This window comes from Mixophyes fleayi, chromosome 3 (assembly GCF_038048845.1).
Source record: "Mixophyes fleayi isolate aMixFle1 chromosome 3, aMixFle1.hap1, whole genome shotgun sequence".
Taxonomy (NCBI): domain Eukaryota; kingdom Metazoa; phylum Chordata; class Amphibia; order Anura; family Limnodynastidae; genus Mixophyes; species Mixophyes fleayi.
The window spans coordinates 283,069,324-283,077,362 of record NC_134404.1 but is presented as its reverse complement, the minus strand read 5'-3'; positions in this window follow the sequence as shown (position 1 = coordinate 283,077,362).

Below are 8,039 nucleotides of genomic sequence, written 5' to 3'. Positions count from 1 at the left end.
TAAATTAGTGACGAGATTGTTTTTACCTACCACGTATTAGCCTGGTATAGAAGGCAAGGAGCTCTACAAGTGTATTAGCCAAGGGCGGCCTGAACCCTTAATCAGGCCCTGCACATGTGAAGTTTTGAAGATAAATTTGAAGTTCCAATGTTGGGGTTAAGAGCGGTGAAGGTGGACAGAAGATTCAGGGGCAGCAGAGTCAAGAGTGGTGGTGAGGGTGTGGTTGGGAGGTCGCTTGGTTAGATGGAAGCAAGGAGACATGGTGAAAGACTAAGGGAGTTGGGATAGAAAGGACAGAAGGGGAGAGGATGGACTAGCAAATGAGTGGGCGAAGGGTGCAGGAGTAATAGGAAGGGAATCATGGGGAGACAAGAAAAACAGCAATGTTTATTTAACAGCCTGACTGACGTGTGTGACTGACTGACGTGTGTGTAACTGACTGATGTGCGTGAGACTGACTGACGTGTGTGTGACTGACTGATGTGCTTGTAATTGACTAACTGACGTGTGTAATTGAATGACTGACATGTATGTAACTGACTGATGTGCGTGAGACTGACTAACTGACGTGTGTGTGACTGACTGGTGTGCTTGAAACTGACTAACTGACGTGTGTAATTGACTGACTGACATGTATGTAACTGACTGACTGATGTGCGTGAGACTGACTAACTGACGTGTGTAATTGACTGACTGGTGTGTATGTAAATGACTGACTGATGTGCATAAGACTGATGTGTACAAATGAATGCAGAGCCAGGAACAACAGTGAGGTATAAATAGTGAGACATCTATTTACCAGGTGGAATTTATGACCAGTTTCCCTCATAATATCTTCAAAATTATTCACCAAGGTACGGGAAGCTTGCACCTCAAACTTCAATGTCCATCTCCCATTCTCTTGGCCCTGCTCTTCAGCCTTACTCTCACCCACTCTTAAAGAAGTTGAGTAACAAAAATCTCGGAAAACAGTCCTCCTGGATCCTACCTTTCCCATTAGCAGTACATTAATGTACTCCCTGACTTCTTCTTCTAATTTTCATCCCTCCGCCCCACCTCTTCTCCTCATTACCAAAAAATGCATCAGTATGTTTCTACTCTATTTTCAACATAAATTTGTTGTGTTGATAAAGTTCTAAGTATATGAGTAAATATCTCTATACTAGTCTATGCATGCTTTTACTCTTAATCTTATTCTGTATTATTGATCTACCAATAAAAAAAGAAGACAAAAGTCAGAGGTGCACAGTACAGGGTCACTGGCAGGTAAACATAGTCAGAACAAGCTGGGTCAGTACACATGTGATGCTGTTATGCAGTTCAGAATACAATGATGTTGATGACTGTGGACAGGTAGGATTATCCTAGGCAATAAAAAACAGCCTTAGCACTGTATAAACTAACCTTATAATGGGTCTCCTTATTGGTTCTGGTCAAAGACTATTGCAGAGGCTCACCACAGCAGAGATTGAAGAGGCACCTCAAAACAAAGACAATGTTGGAGGCAGAGATGGAGGTCTGAACCAGGCCAAACTTGGAAGGATGTGACCTTCGTCAGATTTTTAGCAAATAAAATTACATATTATGCAATAACGTCAATGTAAATCTTAACATGCATCAAGAATCAACAATCAATGCAAGCATCTGTCAATATGGACTAAATCAATGCAAATTGTATATATTAAAGTTAAAATTACATTACAAGCAAATCTTTGTCAAAACCGTAACTAAATATGCTCTTAATGTGGGACTTTTCTTCAGTCCAAATGTGAATAAGGTATGAATTCCTAATGTAATTGGATATTAATAAAAAATAATCATTCTGATGTGAAGGATAATTGGCCTCACCCAACTATGACTGTGACCATAATGGGTGTAGCGAACTTTTCTATAAGAATCTGCATAAAAGTATAGTGATGTGTATCCAGACATTTGATATGTATCCAGCCAGTTAACTATGCAAAATAACTTTAGAATTTAGATGTGGAGAATTGCAAGTCCTTCCTTGACTTAACTTTTTCCGACAAAGAAATTTAATGTTGGAAAATTGTGATCAATAAATGCATGACAGAGTGTATCCTTTTGTGTATCATTTGATTTATTGGATTATCTATCTATTTATACGACTTAGGTCTGAATACATTTAAGGTAACATTTAAGCAGAAATTCAGAAAATTCTAAATGGTTGACAAATTTTCTAGCACCACTGTAAGTGGTGAATACATTGTGCCAGTTGCAAAGCAAAAAAATATTGTTTGAAATTGGGATTTTAAGGCCATTCGCCAGAGCTGGTCGTGGAAACATGCCCATTTTAATTCAAGATTCTTCTCAGACCATATAAACACAGAAACCATCCGCTGAAGGGATACAAAGGTCTAAGAAGGAGCATTATTGGGCAGTGTCTGGAAGAGGTAAAGGTGACTTTCTAGAATGCCCATTTAAGTGAGGTAATGCACCAATCCAGGAGATATACAGTTTATTCAAGGAAAATAGATCCGATTTGATAGTGACAATGGGAGGCAAGTAAATAGCTCTTGTAACAACCAGCACTCACCTGAGCCTGCATGACATGTGTGTGACAAAGTGTTCACAGCAAAAACATCTGGGGGTAAATGTATCATACCCCGGTTTCTTCAACTCCCGCGAGTTCGGCGTGATGACAGCTAAAATTTAAAGCGGCGCTGCCTTGTAAAGGCAAGTTTCCCTTTACAAGGCAGCGCCGCTTTAAATTTTAGCTGTCATCTCGCCGAACTCGCGGGAGTTGAAGAAACCGGGGTATGATACATTTACCCCCTGGTGTGTTGTGGAATTTTTAAAATCACCCAGGTAACTATACCTCACACTAAATATTGTTTCTCCAATACTGCCACCACCAAGAGTTAATTCAGAAGCTAACTCTTTGAGGAAATGATTTGGTTCTCCCTGCTTTATATCCCACTACAATCAAAATGTAAATTAAACAGAGTTATCGTAAATCCATCAATCCCCTGTATTTCAGTGATGTAGTGTTACATAAACCAAGTTATCTAACCCGTAAATACCTTAACAACACAAAGACAGAATGTTATTAAATGTAGTTTGATAAGACGAAAAATGTCACAAAGACATACTGTAATTAAATGACATACAGTAAATAATGCAGAAAAGTTCTAGAAAATAAGTAAGGATAAAAATAGAAGATGTCACGAACAAGGTAGTTGGAAGGCCTTACCTGCTGGTATTAGCGCTGCTACGCAAGGAGGCGCAGAGTCTAACCACGCCCCAGTCTTCACCAGGGAACCCCGCAAGGCGTTTTGGACTTAGCCGCTGAGACGTGTCGGTTGCGGTTCTCCCAGGTAGCTACCAGCGAGGTAACCTGAACAATCGTAGTGAACAATCCGAGGTCAAATCCGTGCAGGCAACGAAGTACAGAGGAGTCAGGCAGAAGAGTAATCAGGAAGCCGAAGGTCAGAACCAGGAGATCAAAACAGGAACCAGGGAGAATCCGAGAGAGTAGTCAAGCAGGCAAGGGTCAGAATCCAGGAGATGCAGGCAGAAATGATATATGTAAATCACAGGGGAGCCAAGAGACAAACTATAAGTCTAGATAATCTGGCACCCTAGTGGTGCCAGAGTCTGGCTTAAATAGTGACTAGCCCCAGATCATTGGTGGGAGTGGAGGTCGGCGGTCAACTGATCTGACCGCCGACAGGAAGCTGCTCAGAGCGTCTTCGTTGCCTAGCAATGGAGACGCGATGTTCGGGCGCGCCCGAACATCCGGTAGGCGACCGGAAAGTGAAGTCCCGTTGGCTACGAGGCAGGCGTCCGTCCCGGCACCAGGTAAGAGTGCGGGATGGCGCCTGACAGAAGACAGAACACTCACGTAATTTCATGCAATCTGTTCCTGGGGGTGATAACTATGCAGACAGTTCCTCAATCAGATTGACCCCCAAAAAGACTGATGTGACAACTTTTAACATTAATTACAGAATTTGTAAAAACACACGCTTTCCAGCTCCCATCGTTCTACTTGGGAAGTCACACCGTTTTTGAATATGGTGATGGCAACCTTTTTGCCATTTCAACATACATTTACACTCAAGATTTCTAAAAAAAATGAAATAATTTTTTTGGGTACATCCTAGAAATATAATTTTACATTCAATGAACAGGTCATAAATTCCGAAACATGAAATATGACAATTGCCTAATTCCACAGATGATAAATATGTATAGAGATATATGCAAGTATAAATAATGATGTCACTCACCGGACCGTGAGTGCCTCTTCACTGGTGCGTGGCTCTCCAGTATTCCTGCCAGAACCTATCCTGAACCGTGGCCGCCCGCCATCCTGGTCATGCGCAGTTCCTAAGAACTCTTCTGACCTTTGCTTTTAGTTAATTGGTTGATCAGGCAACGCTCCCTATTTAAAGCACCTGTGTTCATTACCTCGTTGCCTGATCTTGGAGTCTCATTCCTTGTGAGTCTCTGAAGGTGTTCCTGTGTACTTCTCCGTGTCATCAGCTTCCTGCTGATTCCTGCTCAACTCATTGCCGGTTTCCAGACCGCTTCAAGTCTCCTGTGTTCTACTATGCCTTCAGTTCCCTGCTGATTCCTGCCGGTTTCCAGACCGCTACAAGTCTTCCGTGTTCTACTGTGTCTTCAGTTCCCTGCTGATTCCTGCTCTAATCATCTGCGGCTTCCAGTCCGCTATTACCTCCAGTGTTCTACTCGTGTTCGCTATCTCCAGTGATTCCTGCATTGCTCATCGTTGTTCTACCCGTGTCAAGTTCTTTGCCTGTGTGCTGACCCGGACCCTGATTACCGCTACCACTCACCTGTGGTTTCTTTACTCGTGCTGGCGTGCAGCCGCTAAGCTGTTCCTGTATCCTCTCGTGGACAGCCTGCTCAACTGAACCACGGTATGCTTACTTTCTATTGACTGTATTCGTTTACTGCAGGGGTATCCAACCTTTTAGCTTCCCTGGGCCGCATTGGAAGACGACGAGTTGGTTTGGGCCGCACATAAGATACACTAACACTAACGATAGCTGATCATCCAAAAACCATAGAAAACATAGTTAACATATATATATGTGAGAAAAAAAGTGATATATATATATATATATATATATATATATCCATCACTTTTTTTTCAAATCCCCCTATACTTACCTTTCAATCGCCCTGTTCAAAAAATCCTCTCTAGTTATTATACTATAATCACTTTTTGTATTGTTTCGATGCAATATCAATAAAGTGCATTTAAGCCAGGCATTGTATATCAGGGTGCCCTGACCAGGCCTGCGGTACCTGACATATACATCACTGTGACCCCAAATTGTGACCTGTTTTGCTAATTACACCACTATGTTAGTTAAGGGATAACAACTTATAATGGGCCAAAGAGAATAATATATAATGCCCCATTAGTATTACAATTAGAAGTATGTAGCAGGGATATAAGGTCCATGATGCTCCAGGACCAGGTGACTTTTATTCACTGGTCAGTGTCCCTTGAAATAATAAAAAAAATCCCCCTTAACTTAAGGGCTTTTAATCGGCTTGTTCTCCTGTCCTCTTCTCTTCTCCAATTCTGTGCTGCTGATTGTTCTTCTAGCGCGGGTGACTCCTCTGTGCTGCGCTCCGCAATGGATGTTGGGCGTGATGACATCATGCCCGACATTCACTGCGAGCACCGCACGGAGGAGGAGACAAGGGAGGGAGCCGGAGTACTAGCTGACGTGACCGCCTGAGCGCAAGGTAAGTATTTTCTTTTCTTTTTTTTTTGCAGGATTTTTTTTTTCCATTAACAGTGCTGCCCCCTTGCCACAACCAAAACTCCTTCTGGGCCACATTTACAGGCGTGCTGGGCCGCATGCGGCCCGTGGGCCGCGGGTTGGACAACCCTGGTTTACTGCATATCCGCTTGGATTGTTCTCCACTTACCCACGGAATCCTCTATCTCCCTGAGACTGTGTTATTACTCCGCATATCTGCTGGGAAGTTTACCTCTTTGTTCAGTCGTGAGATACATATGCTAATTGACCTTCTGCTATTAGCCTGGATTCCAGTAGTGAATTCGTCTCTGTCAAGCAGCGCCTGCCACACCAACATATATTTGTGCATATTGTTTGGGATCAAGTTCCTTGTGTTCTCAGTGTCTACATTCTATGTTTCCACTCATCAACACTTGTACACCTCCTCACCTATTAAGCAGTGGTACAACTTGCTATACGCAGACCACTGACTTCCCCGCTACCTACTTGCACCTGGACAAGTCCTCTCACCATAAGCAGTGGTACAACTTGCTATACGCAGACCACTGACTTCCCCGCTACCTACCTGCACCTGGACAAGTCCTCTCACTATAAGCAGTGGTACAACTTGCTATAGGCAGACCACTGACTTCCCTGTTACCTTCCTGCACTTCTTCACGTCCATCAAGATCCTCGTGTTCATATCTACCTAATCATTAACCAGATTGCTGCTAGTCATTGACTTTTCTATTTGCATCCTCTCACCATCTGCTGAGTCATATGTTCCGCTAGTCACCCTGCTACCAGAGGACCACTGTGTAACCCACACTACTCTGGTAAGATCATCATCTGGTGATATCCTGGGCAAAGACTCCTAGTGCCCGTGACAAATGAGCAATATGTCATTGATATATACAGTGGCAGAACTTTCATTGGTGCAGCAGGTGCAGTACACCGGAGCCCATGGAGATAATGGGGCTCGCTGCATGGTAAATGCAGAGGGTCGGGGGCCCTGATTTCATCCTCCCTGCCAACCTGCACCAGGGTCCACAGCCCACTAGATCTGCCTCTGAATGTATATGTATATGTTAGCATATGAAATCATGAGAACTGTACTTGCTGATAGCATTATCCTTCCATCTTGACATGCTGATTTAATCTGTGATTCTGGGAGGCAATATAAACACTCAACTGATCTGTGTGAGATAGACACTGCATGGAACAGACACTGCAGGTTATCACCTCCACTCCCCCACTCAGTGCCACACTATTTGTGTCTACCCCATCCCTTAAGCTCTTCCCTAGCCCTATTTTATTAAGCTAAAGCCTACTTCCTGCTGGACATAACCATCACTCTCACTCACTGTACCATAAATAACTTTATCTGCATTACCAAGTTATCTGTGTATAATTTGTTCAATGGCAAATGTCTGATCTTTGTATTATTTAATTTTTTATGTATTATGCAATATGTTAAAGATTGTTGCTGTCTGTGTATTGTATAATACTGTAAATTTAATGTACAGCGCTGTGGAACTTTTGTGGGTCTTACAAATGAAAGATAATAATAATTTCAAATGCGTCTGATGAGAGTCAACAGAGTTGAAAACTTACATTCATATAAATGTGTGCGTCTTTTAAATGCAATGCATACCTCCCAACCATTCTGATTTAGACGGAAGAGCCCCAATTTCAGGGCTCTGCGCTGCCATCCCAATCGGGACAATTTTGTCCCATGAATGGAAAAGTTGGGGAGTATTCTCTGTTCACTGCTGCTCTGTATGGCAGAAGGTGTTTTAACAAGAGGAGGGAACGGAGCAGTCTCACGCTTCAAAAGCGATAGGCAAGTCCCCATCATCAGATGGCCATGCCCCAATTGTGTTGCGGCCACACCCGTCCCGATGCCGCCTTCCCAAATGTTGAAAGGTCTGGCAATGAAATGCGTTAAATACTTTTGTGAGGAGGCGCCCAACGTGCAACTTACCAGAGAGGGAGGAGGCAGCTAAGTCTTTTTCTTTTCCTCTAGGGTTTCCAGTCCCTGGTGACAGCGAATCTGAAGACCAATCAGTGGCCGGGAAGGTGAGCCATTCAGGACTCACCTCTCGCGTCACAACTCTGTGCCCACGCGAGAGGCAAGCAGAGAAGAGATCCAGGGCTAGATTTACTAAGCTGCGGGTTTGAAAAAGAGGAGATGTTGCCTATAGCAACCAATCAGATTCTAGCTTTCATTTTGTAGAAGGTACTAAATAAATGAAAGCTAAAATCTGATTGGTTGCTATAGGCAACATCCCCACTTTT